General features: G+C 41.2%; 1 long non-coding RNA gene across 3 annotated transcripts in view; it reads right to left on the bottom strand.

The window, feature by feature from the left end:
- Positions 1–20,327, bottom strand: part of LOC102410567 — a 126,880-nt gene that overhangs the window by 70,753 nt on the left and 35,800 nt on the right. The window contains exons 3-4 of one of the 3 annotated variants that reach the window (XR_006639925.1): positions 16,941–16,998; positions 16,487–16,548 (exon numbers count right to left, since the gene is read on the bottom strand). The exons of the other annotated variants lie outside the window; for them this stretch is intronic. This is a non-coding gene — a long non-coding RNA (uncharacterized LOC102410567). Of the gene's footprint in view, positions 1–16,486; positions 16,549–16,940; positions 16,999–20,327 lie in introns of those variants that run through there. 3 annotated transcript variants of the gene reach the window in all.

Here is a 20,327-nt window from a genome sequence, read left to right as displayed (position 1 = left end):
GTTATTTTGGGAAACGTTTATTTCAAGAGCTAAATTGTAATCTTTTGACAAATCAACATTGAGCAATGCTCTGCACTTTGTTACACATACTTTAAACTATTCCTTTAAATAGAAAATTTCAAATGAGTGGTAAACCATTTTCTACAGTATCCATAGATAATTCTATCTTCTAGAGCCAGGATCTTTTGCTTCAGGAAGGAACAGTAGAGATACACTCCAATTTGAGAGGGTAGAACTGATGCCTGGTGCTGGTAATAACTGGTTCAAGGTCACACAGTTAGGCTGTCCCCACTGTAACAACTTGACCATGCTGTGTAACTAAAAATAAACTGAGTGGAGTGGCTGAACCTGTATTATCTATTGCCAACAAAACAACAAACAAGTGATCGATTTGTTTTATTTTGTTGACTTAGCAATAAATTACAGAGAAGGCGATGGCACCCCACCCCAGTACTCTTGCCTGGAAAATCCCATGGACAGAGGAGCCTGGTAGGCTGCAGTCCATGGGGTCATGAAGAGTCAGACATGACTGAGCGACTTCACTTTCACTTTTCACTTTCATGCATTGGAGAAGGAACTGGCAACCCACTCCAGTGTTCTTGCCTGGAGAATCCCAGGGACGGGGGAGCCTGGTGGGCTGCTGTCTATGGGGTCGCACAGAGTCGGACACGACTGAAGCGACTTAGCGGCAGCAGCAGCAATAAATTAACATGCTCAGTTCATTCCTTTGCTCCCTAGGTCTGATTTTGGTCATCCAGAAAACTCGGCTTCTATTATTCATTTTGGCACAAAGTTAGATGACAGTTTATACAGGGATCTGGGAATTAACAGCTTGGGTTCAGTGTATCATCCAAGATCTGCTTAATTTATGGGAGTCTCTGAAAAACCCATCAGACATTTGTTGTGTGCAGAATACATGTTTGATAAACTTTTCTTCCTTTAAATTGTGAACATATAATGAAGCCTTAAGAATTTTCGTTCTTGCTTCTGACAGCTCTACGCTGTCGGTGGCAATAATCCTTCTTTGTAGCATATTTTATGTCCTTGGAATGACTATTAACCAGGTATTTCTCCCTGCTTGGGAAATGTGGCAATATAGCAACTATCTGTAAAGAGGTTTGAAATAGCTTACAGAGATGAGAAATGATCATTGAAAATAACTAACACATACTGACTGCTTAACCTGTGCCAGCCGGTATTCCAAATGCCTTATCTCTATTAACTCATTTATTTTGAACAATAAACCTATAATGTAACTACTGTCGATGTGTGCTGTGTGCTGTGCTTAGTCACTCAATCGTGTCCAACATTTTGTGAGCCCATGAACTGTGTAGCCCACCAGGCTCATCTGTCCGTGGGGATTCTCCAGGTAAGAATACTGGAGTGGGTTGCCATGCCTTCCTCCAGGGGATCTTCCCAATCCAGGGATCGAACCCAGGTCTCCCACATTACAGGCAGATTCTTCACTGTCTGAGCCACCAGGGAAACCCAACTACTATTGATATCCCCACACAAAAGAAATATTCACTTTCATCAAGGTATCTCCAAATTTGTTTATCACGTGATCCCACTAATCATGATAACATTCTTCTGGGATGACTAACTGCTTCATTTTGCATTTCCTTTACCATATCAAATACCTATATTATACTCCTTTTGATTCAATACATGCTTTAATTTTTTTAATATCCACTGATGCCTTGAATTCCTTGAGGGCAGGGTTTGTGCCTTGTTTCTTTGAATCTTCTTGTTATAAATAACTTTATTATGTGCAGTGGGTGGATTTTCTGAATAGGATTTGTTTCTTCATATCTAAATTGCCTGCTGAAATTTTACAAATCAAATGGAAGAGTTTGCACCGGAAAGATTCTTATTTCCCAAAGAGTAAAAGCAGAATTTCATTGAAAGTTTCATGAGACACCAATCAAATTTAACTCTGAGAGCGTAGAACCATTTTCTTCAGCTATAAACGTACTTTGGAACTAGCACTGAAGGGGAAACAGCTGGAGAAAGTTATTCTCTGATGCGACCATGTATTCTTTAGAGATTGAAAAAAAAGTCATAATGCACGTGCTGGCGCCAGAAGATGTAACAAGAGCGAACATTGGTGGCGAGTCATTACTTGAGGGCCAGGGCTGTATGGAGGTTTTATGGTGGTGGTTTTAGTCACTAAGTTGTGCCCAACTCTTGCAACCCCCTGGACTGTAGCCTGCCAGGCTCCTCTGTCCATGGGATTCTCCAGGCAAGAATACTGGAGTGGGTTGCCACTTCCTTCTCCAGGGGATCTACCCGACCCAGGAATTGAACCCCAGTCTGCTTCATTGCAGGTGGATTCTTTACCGACTGAGCTACGAGGGAAGCCCAGGGCTGTGACTCTAGGGAATCTGAATCGAAGCCAAGCTGGGAGGTGAGATATATGTGTCAGGTTTCAGGGAACACCAAGACAACCTCTCCTAGGACACAAAAATACATTGTGTAAAATAATAGGCCACACACACACTCCGAGGTTATTGTTATTTTTTTAATCAGTTTGCCAAAACTTGGACTTAGGTTTCTCACCAAGGACAGGCATACACCTACAAACACATTGTGCTTCTTTATATTCACAATTTTGACGGGTTTACACAACATGTCCTGGGAAGAGGGAGATATTTTGCATTATACCGCTGGTTGTTACTATATGATTTCAAAATCCAGTTGAAAAATAGGGGGGAACATTTAGTCTAGTAAACTGATCATTTTATTCCAAGGTATATTTGTGTTTTCCATCAATGAAACTTTTTGAGTTAACAACTCTTAGACAGCTTTTGGTTGAAAACGATCAAGGGAGCAAAGTCCTGCCTCTTAAGATGCTTATAGCCTAGGAATACTGGGAGATAAACAGCAAGGCCCAGTAAGGGTAAACAATATGGCGATGGCCATGAGGAGTAGTGAAAAGGCTGCAAGATTCCAGAAGGATTTCATAGAGAGGGTGAGCTACTAGCTGAACATCGAAGAATCATTAAAAATTTAAAGAAGCTGAGCTGGAAGAAGACCTTCAACTAGAGCTAATCACAGAGAAAAGACTTCGAGAGGAGACTGCTAGAGGCAGACACGGGGAACATCATCACACTTAAAATAGAATGCCGGAATGTGAAAATTAAAAGTAATTTTATAGCCAGGCTAAATTTTTCAATCAATTTTTATGGTGCTCTGTAACCACGACTGAAAATACTTAACAGCAAAGTTGAAGTGTAAGGCCAGACCCAGAAAGGAGCCCATGTGCAACAAAAGTTCAAATCATTTGGCGAGCAAGAGGCAGAACAAAGGAAAAGGAACCTTTCCAAACAAGTTAAATTAAAGTTCTGGGGACATTAATACAAACAAGGCAATTAGGACAAATGCTGCTTAAGAGCCTTGTCTCTATCTCTGGAGACAAAGCAGGATACTCCACTAATCATACCAAGCTGAACTCTAAAGAATAGGATGGGAGAACTTTTTTTTTTTTTTGAAGTATAGTTGATTTATAATGTTGTGGTACTTTCTGCTGTACAGCAAAGTGATTCAGTTACACACACACACACATTCTTTTTTATATTCTTTTCCATTATGGTTTATCACTGGATTTCTTTTATTTAGTTTTAGTTGAAGGATAATTTTTTTACAATATTGTGCTCATTTCTGCCATACATCAACGTGAACCAGTCATAGGTATATATACGTCCCCTCCGTCTTGAACCTCTCTCCCACCTCCCTCCCCATCCCTCCTCTCTAGGTTGTCACAGAGCATCAGTTTGAGTTCCTTGAGTCATACAGCAAATACAGGATGTGGGTATTTTAAATGGGGAATCTTTGACTCCGGAACTATGTCTAAATTGGCTGTAACTTTATTGGCCCTTAGGGCATAAGGTCAAGACTCAATTTTTCTATCTAGTCTTCTACAATTATAATGAAGATGCTTGTTGTTTTGTGACGTAGACTGACTTTGAGTGAACACACCCAGTAGTTGACAAATAATGAGAGCATCTTCCTCTAATCAAACAAACAAACAAATGGAATGAGGGGCTCATTCCTTTCCTAGAAAAGAAGAAAAGTTTGATTTTTACTTGATCATTTAAATGACTTAATGGAGAAATAAACTCCTTCACCACCAAAGAAAAAACCCTAGATGCAATGTATGAGCACAATTCAACAATGAGAAAATCGAGAGGATCCTTAATGTTTTCGTTTCAATACTCTTTTTCCTGAAAAAACTACTTTCCCACACCTTAAGGGTATAAAACAGTTAGTACAGAGAAGAGTGAAAGCTTCATCAAGGGGCTTCCCTGGTGGTCCTGTGGTTAAGAATTCACCTTCCAGTGCAGGAGACCCAGGTTTGATCCCTGGTCAGAGAACTAAGATCTCACAAGCTGCAGGGCAACTAAGCCCACATGCTCCAACTAAGACCTGACACAGCCAAATGTATTTTTTTAAAAAGCCTTGATCAATAAGCATGAACAAGATTTTAATGCCACTGTGTCATTTATTCAGCTCCAGCCATGACCGCTCCTTACTTAAAGTTCATATCAAGTCCAGTTGGCTCTCGGGTGTTCTGGAAGGTCCTCTTCTGCATCAACTGGCGATTATTTCCTGCATTTTGTCACTTTTATTCCTTTCTACCATGGAGGTACAAATTTGATCTGCGAGTACATTCCCATACTGCTGCTTTTGTTTTTGTTTTCGGTGTGGTCAGCATCTACATTCACTTATAAAGCTCATAGCTTGGATCATCCACGATGTGCCAGGGACTCAATCTATTCATTCATTATTTCTCTGTTGTTATTACAACCTCAAATTCTGCAGATATTTTTATTGACATAATTTGCAATTTAATTTTCAGGTGATCCAAGATGACAGATTTTGATCAAAGAAATACTTGAGGAAGGACAGGTATGCTGAGATGGCTACACCACCATCTTACACACAAGGATAGTATTACCTTTTCAACAGAATTGCTCAGAAGAACTGAATTTTGTCCCCTGGATTTTACCTTGAAACGCATAATTATTTCTCAGGAGCATTTGTTAAAGTATTCAACTAATTATGATTTTATATTCAAGTAATCATTATAATGCCAAGGATAATACTGGGTTAGCCTGAACTATCTGCCATCAAGATAGGAAATAAAGCACTATCTTTCTTGCATCAACACAGAATGAAGTAAAATAAAGACTCAGCTGTGAGCTGCTTTGTTTACTGATCCACATAGAGGACCGAGGTGAGAGGTGAAATGACTCTGCTCAGATTAAATTAACAGATGACTTCCCACCTATCTCCTTCACAGTCTCAGAGCTAATACTCATCTTAGCCAGCTGTGTTAGTTAGCAAATACCTAACTAACGTGTTAACAGGGTTTCCCAGGTGGCTCAGTGGTAAAGATCTGCCTGCCAAGGCTGGAGACGCAGGAGACATGGGTTCGATCCCTGGATTGGGAAGACCCCCTAGAGGAGGAAATGGCAACCCACTCCAGTATTCTTGCCTGGAAAATCCTGTGGACAGAGAAGTCGGGTGGACTCCAGTCCATGGAGTCCCAAGAGTCAGGCACAACTTAGTGACTAAACCACTACACTTCTCCAGAGTGACTGTATCAATTTGCATTCCCACGAACAGAGCAAGAGGGTTCCCTTTTCTCCACATCCTCTGCAGCATTTATTATTTGCAGATTTTTTAATGATGACCCTTCTGACCAGTGTGAGGTGAGAAGATAATTAACTTCATTATAGTTTTGATTTGCATTCTTCTAATAATGAGTGATGTTGGGCATCTTTTCATGTGCTTGTTGGCCATCTGCATGTCTTCTTTGGAGAAATGTCTGTTTAGCTCTTCTGCTCATTTTTTGATTGGGTTGTTTGGGTAGTGATTTTTAAATATATTATTAGTAGCTATTAACAAAAGTTACTGAATGCCTACCATATATGGAATTAAGAAAAAAACATACTTACCTAGTTGTTCAGCAAACATACATTGACAGCCAATTATGTTTAGACTCTGCTGTACCAGAGGCCGAGGAGATGGGAGATAGTCTTTATTTTTGAAAGGATTTCAAGCTGATTGAAGATATAATATAGATCCCATTCCAATTAACAGAGGAGAGAGACATACAGAAAATACTTCAGGATTTCTAAGGAAGTATTCCAAAGCCTACAGGCTGAGAACAATCTTGTGTGCAAAATGAGACTAGACCTCAATGGGTGAGCAAAAAAGATCTTCACCTGCTCTCTACTTCACCACAGAAATTAAATATGTTCTTCCTTGAATTTTGTTTTCACCATGTGATGGATTTCAAGATTCTTCTCCAGTTGTCCCCCGCACTTTCTGGCAGTGGAGACCTGAGCTATGTTGAAGGAAGAACAAGCAAGAAACTGACCAGTGAGTCAAAAATGGAAGAGAAAGGCTTTGGAGGACTACCATCTGCTCATACACCCAAACCTGAAAACTCTCAGATGAAAATGAAGAAGAAATGAGTAAATAAGAAAATCTAAATAGTTTGTAAAGCTACATACTGAGGACAAGAACAGGCATCTATGCAATTTGGGATTACATCAAAAGTCAAAACACAAATTGCAAAACAATTGAAAAATACAACTTGTAAAACATCAGGCTAAAGACTGAAGCCCCAGTGCAAATTTTCCAACCATAGCCAAGGGAAATTAAAGAATTATGAAAGAGATAAAATATTTTAAGACATAGGCAAAAGGAAATGTTAAATAGTAGAGGAAATATAAAATGGAAATTTTAAAAAGAAGCACAATGAAATCTGTGGACAGATCTAAAACACCAACTCATATTCCCCCCTCAACCTTTCTGAGAAAATCTTAAGAAAAAGAATCAGCATTCATCAACTCAGAGTCTAGGAAAGCAATGCTTGTGACCCACCAATAGGCCAAAAGCAAGAACATTTCAGATTTAAAGGGCCGGAATCCACCGTGAAGATTTTGAATGAAGAGGAGAATTCAAATCAAAAACAGAAGTAAGCAGCAAAACTGGACCATCACTATCGACTCAACTATGTATTTTCAAGTGTTAAAAATAGCAAGGGGAAGGATATAGTCTCCAAAACTTTTTTTTTTAATGGAAACAAATGCCAACTGCATTCAAAATAACAAATTCCAACAAGAAAAGGAAAACACAATCTGCTAATTCAAACATAATTTATTAGGGGAAAGAAGGTTGTTGGGGAGTAGAGTACTCTGGAAACCCCTTAGCAAAAGTGAAAACTCTACAGATGGCAGGCCATTGGACGGCAATGATTTCCTGATAGTGGTAGAAAGAGAACTGCAGGTACTTCAGGGGACAGACAGAGAGGGGAGGCAAATGTAATACATCCTCAGCCTAGAAACCCAGTTCTTATGGGTGGGGCGAGGGGGACAGGGGAGGAGAGTTTCTTCCAGATGATTCATATTCTCTCCCTCTCCTTCTCCCTGTCTCCCTCCCCACCCCACACACACAAACACACATACTTTGAAACTCAACTTCCCCTCTTTTTTCCTTCAAAAAATTCACCTGTCTTGCCCATTACCACTTCTACACCATATGTTTGCTGATAATGACGTTGTATTTCAGCTAGCCATAATAAACGCTCGGGCCCTGCTCTGGCTTGGGTTCTCATCTCAGCTCTGAACTACTGTGTGACTTCACCTCCGTGAGCCTCCGTTTCCCAATCTGTGAAACGAGAGCTTAGAAAAGATGAGCCCTAAGGTCTTTTCCATTCTTATCTCTTCCTCTAAACAGTCAGTACAATTCTGCTGACTGTTTAGAGGAAGACATAAGAAATTTGCATAGAGCCTTTGAAGTCTCTGTGCAGGAGGAATGCGCCATTTAGTACCTGAAGATTGCAATTTATCTTTTTATTATTTATAAATTTATCTTTATTTAGTTAAAAATGCCCTATTAACACTTTTTGGGAGACCTAAGGGGCTTCGCAGGTGACTCAGTAGGTAAAGAATATGCCTGTAATGCAGGAGACATGGGTTCAGTCTCTGGGTCAGGAAGATCCCCTGGAGGAGGGCATGGCAACCCACTGCAGTATTCTTGCCTGGAGAATCCCATGGACAGAGGAGCCTGGTGGGCTACAGCCCGTGGGGTCAAAAAGAGTTGGACACGACTGAGCAACTGTGCATGCATTCACAGAAGACCAAAGAGTGCTCTTCAAATATATGGAAGGCTCTCACACGGATACTCGTTTCCTCAAATGGAATTGTTTTATATACAAGCCCTTAAGGCAGAACTGAAACTGATGGGTAGAAGACAGATTTAAGTTTAATATAGAAGAAATGTTTTATTCATTTGAGGATGGTCCAGATAGAGAATGAACTAAAAGAATTCCACAAATGCACTGCTTTATCCCAAGGAGATCTCTAAGAATGGGAGTGTTTGACTCTGCAAGTATGATTTGATGGTTGCTTTTACACTGACTTTCTTAGATAAAGGATCCTTCCCGATGCTTCTTGCTGCTGCCTGCCTCAGCCAACATCCTGTCCAACAGAAGGGCTTTTTAGTTCTCTGATCAAAGCCGCCCTGTGTGCAAAGTGCCCATTGTTCATTAGTGAAATGCGACTTGCACCTGCTCCGCTGAGGTGTGCTCCTTTCACTGTGTCCCTCTCGGTTTCAGCAGGCTGTAGCAAGATCACAGGGCCAGTCACCTCGGTGACGAAGGAAGCCATGCTCTGCCAGTCAAAAGCTGGACCAGCTGTGCTGGTCCTGTGTGAACCAGGTGCCCAGTGCTTCCCCAGGAACCTGCTGCCAAGCCTTGGCAGGCGGATGGACCAGCAGCTGCTCCTCTAGCTTCAGTCCTGCTCTCTCTCTCTCTCTCTCTCCCCTCCTCAATCTGAGAATCCAAGTGCAATCCCTGGGGAGACCCATTACAAGGAGGAGGAAAGAGACCTTTGAAAGAGGGAGATACAAGGGCAATGATTACAGCTGGTTGACTGAAGGCAATGAAAACCAGGAAACAGTCAACGTGAGAACTAAGACAAACTTCAACCAGTCTAAGTTTCTCACTTTCTGAACAGCATTACTCTTAAGATAGGAAAATTCACAACTGAAAAAGAAATCACAGTGAGAAAATTAACTGTTTATTAATAATATCATTGATATTACTACTCAGCATAGCTTTTTGTTGTTGCTTTCCAGCATTGGGTTAGCGTCTGCTGTACAGTAAAGTGAATCAGCCATATGTATGCATATTAATATATTCCCTTTTCCTTGGCTTCCTTCCCTTTTAAGTCACCACAGAGCATCAAATGGAGTTCCCTGTGCTATACTGTAGGATCTCATTAGCTAACTATTTTTAGATAATCCATGGCAACATGGACCCCCAATAAAACAACTGATGATGATAAAAATTAACAGCCTCAATCTAGATTATCAGGCAGCACCGTCTGCCCTGCAAGGATGCTTATTTTCTTGAGGTTTCATGAACCGATACAGACAACAGCAGCAGAAAATAAGATTACCATTGGTTCCTGCGAGCTTTCCTGGTTATAGGTTCTCTCTGTGCCATGACTCAGGAAACACTGTGAAGATGTAACTAACTTGTATGGATTTGAGCTGTGAATTGCATATTGCTTGTCCTTTTTCTAGAAAACATTTAAGCATCACTAAGCCACTCAGTCAAGGGAATGACTTCCTCCCCTGAAAGGCTCTTCCTTGCACACTGCCCTTGGAGAGGTGGCAGAGGGCACCTTCCTGAGCAGTAAATCCCAGTCCGGGGTGGGAGGGGGAAGGGAGGGGGGCTCGGGGGCGAGTGTAAATGACACTGTTGTGCAGTGACTCATCCTTTCACTGACTTCATTCACTTCTGTGTTTGCAGCCAGTTGGACAGCTGTGTTGGCCATGTGAAGTCAGAGAAATTTTTTGTTCCAAAGACAGGAAGATGGGGGTGGGGAGAGAAAAACAGATACAACAGTGGATGCGTGTGTGTGGAGCCATAATGGCTGCATGACTTCAGCCTCTCTGACCAGCTAAGAGTCACCGCATTACTCACCAGTCCTCAAAGGATGAGACGGGGCTGGGTGGACCCAACATGAAGTGAGATGGGCCTGGCAGCTGCAGCTCAGGTCCGGAAAAAGGTCTGTCCTGTGTTGCAGTGAGGTGAGGACCAGATGCTTTTCACTAAAAGGTGATTAGCTAGAAACTGAGGGAAATCAAGTTATTACAAAAATACATGAAGTAAGAACCTGGGCCTCAAAGCGTCCACAGTCTCAGGGGAGGGACGCCTGTGATCCGCCAGAAGTGTAAGCAAGGCTCTGGGCTCACCAAGAATTGCTAGAGGCTCACAGAGCGATGCAGACAGGACCACAACCAATGAACACATCCTTGTTCGTGTCAGTGGGACCCTCAGCCTCAGCTCGACACTGTCCCTCATAACCGACCAACACTCACTCTCTCATTTCCCACAAAGACGATTCCAACCCCCGCAACACTCACTTTCAGGCCTCAACCTTCTAATACAATGGTCGGCAAACTTTGGCTCACAGACCAAATTCAGCCCACCACCTCTTTTGTAAATAAAGTTTTGCTGGAACACGGAATTCATGCAGGGTAACGTCCGTGGCTGCTTTCCCACTAGAATGCCAGGGCCGAGCAGCTGTGGCAGAGACCACACGGCCTGCAAAGTCTGAACCACTGGTCATCTGGCCTTTCAAAAAAGTTGGCTGACCTCTGCTCCTCTGAACCATGTCTCTTACCCCATCAGGAAAATGTGAAGGTGAATTCTCTCAGCCTTTGGACCCAACACCTAATAAATAATCTATAGCTATTTCTGTTCCCATCTGGGTCTGTCTGGACCCAAAGCCTCCTCGGCTATTCAAGACCAGTCCCTTCATGCTGGCCCAGGATGCCATCACCCATCTTCCCTCCAGGTGTTTGCTTTCACATCTTTAACCTGAAACCTGAGGATTGGTCTTCAGCCCCCTTTTCACTCCATCATCTCTCTAACTTCACCCACCCTTAAGGAAATGTCCGATGCTCACTGTCCTATGCTTCCCTAATCCGCCTTCTCTCCTTTCACCTGAACAATGGCCCCTTAACCAGAGATCTGGCGGCCTCCTGTCTCATTCTCCACCAGTCCGATCTCCACACTGTTGCTTGAAGGCCCCCAGTCATGCAAACCTCACCATTCATCACTCCCGTTTAAAATCCTCTATTGACTCTGTATGGCCTGTAAGTTATAAATCCCTTAGCCAGTCCTCCATGACGGGATCTGGAGCTCTCTTTCCAACCTTGCCTCCCATATGTGTGCCCTGCCCTTGGCCTGTAACACAACCTAATCCCACCGTTTATGGTGGCGGTATAAATGGTGAGCCCGTTTTCTGAGTCCATCAGTTTATGAAGACAATAATAACCCACTAGGTTTTAGAGGTCTCTCTCTGGACCTCAGCCCCTTAATCGATCTACACTTGACTTTGCTCTGATGCCATTTTTTCCTGACTCTGCATTTTTGGCTCTGGGTTGTAGACCAGGATCCCACTGTGGCCTTTTGAGTTTGGTATTTATAATTAATCATTCTGGTGAATCTTGACTTTCTTCTAACCATCTTCAGCTTAGATAGTTCTTGGAATCTTTGTTTGCTTTGGACATGAACATCATGTACCAACTCTTTAAAACTCTTTGGATCCAAATCTAACTTATAACTCAACCAACGCTTAACAAGACTAGCCCCAACACCCAGGAATGAGACATCAAGAAATCTCTGTCTTTATGTTTGTTTGCTCGGTACCAAATTATTTATAGTTCCATTACCACTTCCATGGTATTTTATGCCCATGCTTGGTTCGGGATAATATTTTAATTTCTTGTTCACTTGAATAAATAATACTAGATAGTCGACATTCATCTCAAGTGTCCCATCGCCCATATAACTCACAGACTAGTGACAAGTGTTGATCAGAGGAGAAATATGGAAGAAAACCTGGATGCAAGAAGAGGGGAACATCAAGAAGTTAAGTTAACAAATTTAGGAAAAACTACAGGACAGCCCTACCTTGAGGAGAGAGAAAGAGAATGAGAACAAACAGAAAAAGTTATAACTACAAAATGACTCACATGTTTCTAACTTTAAAATAACAAATTAACAAAATGCCAGAAGGATTCTGGCCAAGGAGAGGTAAAGAATGAGCTAAACTAACATTTTCTCTGGCAACAGAAACAAACCTCATAATAATAGCATTGTAATGAGAAAAATCAAGTGTAAATGAATTAGAGATGCCGTGTTTTCCAATTAGTTCTATCTTGCAGGGGAGAAATCTTACAGCTCTATCTGAAGAGAAATTTGTGAGGTGTTAGGGACATAGAAAAAAACATGGAAATAAATAAAATTAATAGGACAAATAAAGGAGTTAATTCAAGAGTGTATATTCAAGAGAATTTTAAGATATAGGTAGTTCTCTGGCTGCCCTTGGTCTGAGCAGTGCTTGGGAATATGTGTGCTGTGCTAAGTTGCTTCAGTCACGTCCGACTCTGAACAACCCTATGGACTGTAGCCTGCCAGGTTCCCCTGTCCATGGGATTCTCCAGGCAAGAATACTGGAGTGGGTTGCCATGCCCTCCTCCGGGGGATCTTCCCAACCCAGGGATCAAACCTGCATCTCTTTGGTCTCCTGCACTGGCAGGCAGATTCTTTACCACTAGCGGCACCTATACTGACTCTTAAATGCCTCACCCCACGAACTGCATTCACATCTCAGGATTCAAACTCTTCACCTGGTTCTAACTCCTGTGCAGAGCTGAAAGACATCACCTCCTATGTGTTCAGAAAGGAGAAGAATTCAATACAAGGAGCCCTGAGAGTTTCTATCACTGCAATCTCTTTGTCCCTGTGACCCCAACACCTGGAAGATGGGTGCGTGCCCACGAGTTATTGAATAATGGCTGGCTGAGCTGTGTTGAGTCTGCCTGGTGAACTTAAGGGACATCTTCACAGAAGATGAGATCAGGAAGCAGAGAAAAGTCCCCTTCAAAACTCTAATCCAAGAAAGGAGCTTGAAACAAGATAAGAACCAACAGAAAGCGTTGTTGAGGAATCCCAAATGAATGAGTGAAGATAAGAATAGTCAATAGCATCTCGTGCCACAGAGGAAATAAATAAGAACATGACTGAAAACAGGCCATTAGATCTGACAATTAGGTCATTAATGGCTTTTCTCTGGTGCAGGCCAAATCTCATTATGGTGAGTTTTAGAGGGAATCCAAATCATTTCAGTGAGCTAGAGTTTCATAGCAGGAATGTTGCTCAAAACAGATGGCTGTTTGAGATTTGTGGATGTTTTGTTTCTCTGAGATGTTTAACCTTAATAAAATGTCTTGCCATGAAACAGTAAGAATAGCTACCATTCATCATGTACTTGCGGAGGACCCAGCACTCTGCTAAATAGTTTATCACACTATTCCTCATATTTAATAACAATCCTAGAAAGAAGGTATTGTTACATTCTGGCCGCATGGTTAGTATACACTGCAGTGAGGTGGGGACCCAGCTCCTCGGTTCCAAAGTTTGTACTCTTTCAACTACATCACAATCTTATTCCCCCCAAGTATTATGTGATTAAAGCTGTATATATTAGATCTGGGGCATTTCTTAATAAAATCACATGTCAAGGTAGAATAGCTCTCTCATGTTGAATTAGACTATTCTTTTATCTTTAGCCTCAAAATCAGTCCATAGCAAGGCACAGGGATTGTTATGAACACTCCGAATTATCCTAAAACTGTCCTCACTGAAAGAGATAAATTATGCAATGTATAGGGTGTCCAAACGTTCTTCAGTTCTTTCCTGGTTTCCTTACTTTTTGTGAACTCAGCCTCCCTTTTACTTATGTAAGTAATGATTTGGTAACCCTAAATTATTTGTGACCTTGGTTAATCCTCAGAGGTTTTCTCTTTCACACAAAATGGTGAACAGTGTGATATTTGTGGTAATGACATGTTCACAGTAAATTAACAATAAAGCAAATGTAAACTTCTCAAATTTTGTAGGGAAAACATTATCAAGTGCATATTGGTTGAATTGTAATTGGACTGAGAGAATGTCTCTGGAAAATTCTTTTTGAGTCCCTGGGGAACTGGTAAGGCAGACTCAGAAATACTATTTTGGCCCTATCAATAAGCAAACAATTCAAATTTCATTTAAAGCTCTCAGAGAGAGCTTGGCTAGTAGAGTCCTACAGTTCTATGCTGCCTGATTATTTAACCATCTTAAAATGGCTACAGTCCTACAGGTCTCTGGCCCATTCTTTCTTTTCTTGAGTATCCAGAATTGTCCCACTCTCTTCTGGGATTAATTTATATCTTTAGAAAAAGTCTGATGCCCACCCAATTTCATTCTGCCATAAATGACTTTATACTTTTATCTGCTTGCCCAAAATATTCTTTCTTTCTTCTAATCACTAGATCAATTTTCCCTGGTATACAGAAGCCCTTTAAACATATCAATTCATGCCTTATTTTGTTTTTAGAAAAGTTTCCTTGAACTGTATTTTTAAATATTGTTCTGTTATTTTGGTTTTCTTTTTGGGAGACTCCATATGCGTAAGTTTGCTGGTATTTTATTACTATAGTTTTGTCTCTAATTCTTTTTATCTCTGTATTTCTTGTTTGTTTCATTCACTCTTACCATATCTACATACTTTGTCTCCTTCTGTGCTTTCAATGGTGCCTGCTCCTCTTGTGTCCTAATTTAGTCTTCTGAGAAAACTTTTTCCTGTTTCCTTCATTTCTTCCATGATTTCTGCCAAATGCCATTTCACCTCTTCCTTTACTTATTTCATCATTTCCTGTTGTCCAGTCCTGAGTTCTTACATTTCTGCCTTGTACACCTTCATTAATCATCATTATTACTTGTTAAATAATCAAGTAATATTATGTTAGAATTTTTATCTGCTTCTTAGCAATACTTCTCTGATGCATTTCATTGTCTATAAGAAAATTTTCCTATTCTTTTCCACAGTTTGATAGTATCTCTGAATAGCTGCTTTTCCAACTCCTTTTGCTGTTACTCATATTTGAATGAGTTTAATTTTCCTGGACTGGCTTTTTGCAAAGCTTACCAGGGATAGAAAGGAAGGACTAAGGAGTTCCAGTCTGCCAAGCTTTACAGCTCATAGGCTCTCTCTGTTTCTGTCTGTTGCAACAGACTATTTCTTTTAAAAATAATGCCAGTTATTATTTAACCCCACTCCCTTTGTCTTTAAGGTTTAGAATGGTTTCTACTGATGTGATCATCCGGCTTTTTCACTGCCACACAGGACATACCTCTTACTTTCTAAGGTAGGACTCCACATTTGTTGGCACATTCTGACTTTTACTTTCTGCAGTCTGCCACCTGTGTGGCCTCAGACCCTTCCCATCTCCCCACAGTTCCACACCCTGTCACATCTCATCTAGGGTGAATTAGGGTGAACACTTCTTGGTTTGCCCCAGGATTGAAGAGGTTCCTAAGAGATGGGACATTCGAGGCTAAGGCTAGGAAAGGTCCAGGCAAACTTGGACCAGCTTGTCACCCTGAATTCATCCTTGCTCACTGCAGTTGGCATTCAGGATGGGCCCGCCACATCTGAAAGTAAACACTTACTGTCGTTTCTGAAATTCAGCACAGTTCATGCCCTGTTCACCGTCCTTCTCATTGTCCATCACCATTTACCATGCAGCTTCTTGCCTGCTTCTATTGGCCTCAGTTGTTCCTGGCAGTATGTATACATTATTCAGAGTTTAAGAGATCTCTGGGTCTCCAGGTTCTACTGAAGTTTACTCCACAAATGTCATAAAATGGAATTTGTGAATTTTTTTCATTCAACCTGCTCTATATAATTTCTGAGAGGAGAAGTGAAAAAATTCAGACTAAGCCTCTCTCATGTTTCCTTGGAGCTCAAAAGATATTTTCTATTGTCTTCATAGAGTTCTATGTTGAAGAGCCTCACTTCTGATAGAATTGAATTTCTTAACCAAGAGAACTCTGCAGTTAAGACTTTGATGCTTAGAATAAGCAGACCATGTTAGCAATACCCTACACAGAATGATAAGCCAACAAGATCAATCTCAGGCTGTGTATGCTACACATTACAAAGCACACCAAGGCACATAAAAGACAAAAGCACAAGCACCAAGTGCTATGTGGATAAAATAATAATAAAAATAGCTTGAGAAACATTGACAACTAAAAAATAATAATGGGAGTTAAATAACAGCCTGAAGAGAGGGTAGTGGAACAAAGAACCAGGTTTTGAATAAGTCCTCTTTGAATAAAAATTTGCTGGTTTTCTGGGGGCTCTGTAACAACCTAGTACTCTTGCCTGAAAAATCCCATGGACAGAGGAGCCTGGTGGGCTGCATCCATGGGGTCTCTAAGAGTTGGACACGACTGAGCAACTTCACTCTCACTTTTCACTTTCATGCATTGGAGAAGGAAATGACAACCCACTCCAGTGTTCTTGCCTGGAGAATCCCAGGGACGGGGGAGCCTGGTGGGAGGCCGTCCATGGGGTCGCACAGAGTCGGACACGACTGAAGCAACTTAGCAGCAGCAGCAGCAACAACCTAGAGGGGTAGGACAGGGAGGGAGGTAAGAGGGAGATTCAGGAGCGAGTGGACATTGGTATCCCTATGGCTGATTCATGTTGATGTTTGGCAGAAACCAACATAATATAGTAAAGCAATTATTCTTCAATTAAAAATAATTAAATTTAAAAATATAGTCAGGTTTGTAATCTAAAAAAAAGTTGCTGGTTTTTTATTTTAGCCAATTCATAAATACAGGTATAAGAATAGGCAGAATAAGCATTCCTATATGCAAAGTCTGTGCTAGATTGTGCAACTGAGCTGAACTGAACTGAACAACATTTCAAGGTAAGCATAATAAGACTGAGTGTCAGAAAAGTTACAATATCCAGTATCATTCAACTAGCAAATGCCAGAGCTAGGATTCAAACCTGGGCATCTCTGGAACCAATGTCCATACTCTTCTTGCTATACCACTCTGCCTCTTTTCTGTGAAAGGGAGAAATTAATGTAAGTTCAGTGCATGGAAGAGACACCTTGAGGGAGATAGGAACTTAAAAGAGGGGTCTGTGGAGGGCAGTCATTGAGTTCTAACCAGATGCGGCAAAAGCTCAAGTGTAAATAGTATAACTGCAGCAGGAACACAGAGGGACCAAGAAAGTCAGCAACCATATTTATCAAGATTTTTAATGCGATTGCTTCAACAAGCTAGAGAGACATTTAAGACTTGAACAACTTGGTGCATCTGGTTTCATCCCCTGACAGAAGCCCATTTTGACGAGGTGGGAATTAAATTCACAAATGTAAGAAACCAGAATAGTTTATCAGATTTCTTCCTGCTGTTATGAAAAATAATGTTGTGATAGGGAATGAGATTAAATCTCTCAAAAATCAAATTTAGGTTAAAAAAAGAGAGAGAGTGGCAGGCTAACTGGTCTACCAGAGGGAGCAGAAGTATCAGGTCTAATTCTTAGAAAATGGTTTGCAAAAGAGAAAGTCTGATTCTTCATGTCACAGAAAAGCTATTAAAATTAGATAAGTTCCAAGCTTTTAAAGTGTTAGCTTCTAGCCCCTTCCCAAATTACAAACATAATACATCTGAAGACTCAGGTGGTTAGGATGACATCATCGGAATCATGTTCCTCTTCAATCAACCCTCGTAGAGACCCTGTTAGGAGCAAAGGCCTCGCATGTCTAACCTTGGCTTCTGCATAGAGCCATCACGAATTGAAAGAAATTTCGGGTTGCAAGCCTTTAGCTCATAGGAGAAAACTGCACCATGCAGGAAACTAAATGATTGGAGGGACATATACAGCCTTGACCAGAAACCTCCCTACAATGCCATATATCTTAATTCCATTAATTTCCAGCTAGTCCAGTGAGTTACTCCATAAGAAAATATTAACCCTTTATCTCCAGATATCAGTGCATTTGGATTCCACTAGTCTTTCTCTAGCTACTCTTTTGAGTAACTACCTACTGCATACTGACCTCTTCTTTCTCTGAAAATTATTCCAATGGCTCATATAATATGAAAGTGAAAGTGAAGTCGCTCAGCCATGTCCGACTCTTTGCAATGCCATGGACTGTAGCCTTCCAGGCTCCTCCATCCACGGAATCTTCCAGGCAAGGATACTGGAGTGGGTTGCCATTTCCTTCTCCAGGGGAAGTTCCCAACCCAGGGATCGAACCCGGGCCTCCCGCACTGCAGGTAGACACTTCACCATCTGAGCCACCAGGGAAGCCTCTTAATTAGTTTTCAAATTGTTTATATAGGTAAACCTGGATGCAAACTAGAGGATAATTCTTTAAGCATTAGATCTAAACATTGTGATAATCTAGAGAGAAATCTTGGAGAAAACAGAAACCATCAGAGAGGAACTCTCTCTGCTGCCCAAAGACACCAACCACATGCATACCCATCTTTCATTCCTCTGCTGCTGCTGCTAAGTCGCTTCAGTCATGTCTGACTCTGTGTGATCCCATAGACAGCAGCCCACCAGGCTCCCCCATCCCTGGGATTCTCCAGGCAAGAACACTGGAGTGGGTTGCCATTTCCTTCCTCTAATCAAGGTCAATTCTTCCCTCTGCATTCCAGATTCTATTCTTTCTGATCTGGTCAAGAACCTTGCGTTATTAAGTGAGTATCTCTTGTAGGGTGACTCTTTTCTTTTCTATTGGTCCCTTTCTATTAGATTCAAGCAAGTTCAAGTAGCCCCAGGTTTTCAAACTTTTCCATATACTTTTTCCTCATTCTCACTAAACACTATTACTCTCTCCTCCCTTCATGGAAAACTTCCCAAGTGTCAAAGTTCCTCTATTTTCATATCCTAAAATTCCTTATGTACTCCAGTCAGGTTTCTGTTTCATTTGAGCCATTTAATTCCATCCAAAGAATTGTATAAGGTAATCAATGACTTCCATGCTATCAAATTCAATGGAGTCAATTTTTGTTTGACATCTGAAAACACACAACACTGTTCTTCACTCCTTCTGACCAAAACAGCTTCTTTGCTATCTGACTTAACACTGTTCTAACTTGATTTTCTACTCAATATACTTCATTCTCTTTTCTTCAATGCTCATCCTCTACTAACTCTTTAAATGATTGTTGCTGCTGTTTAATCACTAAATCATGTCTGACTCTTTTGTGACCCCATGGACTGTAGCCCACCAGGCTCATCTGTCCATGGAGATTCTCCAGGCAAGAATACTGGAGTGGGCTGCCATTTCCTTCTCCAGGGGATCTTCGTGACCCAGGAATCAAACCCTCATCTCCTGCACTACAGGCAGATTCTTTACCACTGAGACACTGGGAAGACCTTTTTAAATGATAGAGTTCATTAATTGAATTTCCTTGGGATCTTTCTCAGTGTATCAACAAGTGGCCTGTCACTATTGGCTTTATTTTTCATGATAGGCTGAGATTCCAACTATATAAGTGTGTTATTGTTATTTATTTTTTATGTTGGAAAACGTTTTTTCCCCTGAGTAGCAAAGCTAACATTAATTTTTTGGCATAGTATGAAAAAAGTATTTTAAAATTTCCAGGACTTCATCTTATCTGTTATTATTTGATTTAGATTTTCAGGTAAAAGGGTTATGGACCAAGGGGTGATGTCATGAAAATAGTTGACCATTGAAAATTCTCTCTCTGTGAATACAAGATTACTGGCAAAATTGTCAGAATCAAATTTTTCAGAACTCTAGAAATTAACCAAAGGCTTTCAGCAATCCAGGGAGCACTTATTCAAAAAAAAAAACAAAAACATGTCTCTTCATAAGAATAGTGAACTTTGCAGCATTTTTATTTCCATCACCCCCTCCCCACCTCCACAGTAACTTTGAAAGCCGGCAACTTGCAATCACAGTGGAAACCAGGAGCCTAGCAGCTGCTGGAGGAGGCAAAGGGAAATGGAGCTCCTCAAAGACCTGTGGGACACCGTCGAGCATCCCAGTACACATAATGGGAGTCACAAGAGAAAGAGAAAGAAGTCGCCTCTTTTTCCATTCAATGAATATTTATTAAGTAGAGTGTGCCTGGCACTATGGTTCACAGATGAAGAAAACCAGTATCCAGAGAGTGGAAGGGTTTTACCCAAGACCACTTCAGTTCTTGAGAGTCGGACATGACTGAGTGACTTCACTTTCACTTTTCACTTTCATGCACTGGAGAAGGAAATGGCAACCCACGCCAGTGTTCTTGCCTGGAGAATCCCAGGAACAGAGGAGCCTGGTAGTCTATGGGGTCGCACAGAGTCGGACATGACTGAAGTGATGCAGCAGCAGCAGCAGCAGCAGCAGCCCTTCAGTTCTTA

The sequence above is a fragment of the Bubalus bubalis genome, chromosome 2, assembly GCF_019923935.1.
Source record: "Bubalus bubalis isolate 160015118507 breed Murrah chromosome 2, NDDB_SH_1, whole genome shotgun sequence".
Lineage (NCBI taxonomy): Eukaryota > Metazoa > Chordata > Mammalia > Artiodactyla > Bovidae > Bubalus > Bubalus bubalis.
The sequence above is the reverse complement of the archived record's forward strand: the minus strand, read 5'-3'. Positions and strand labels throughout refer to the sequence as shown.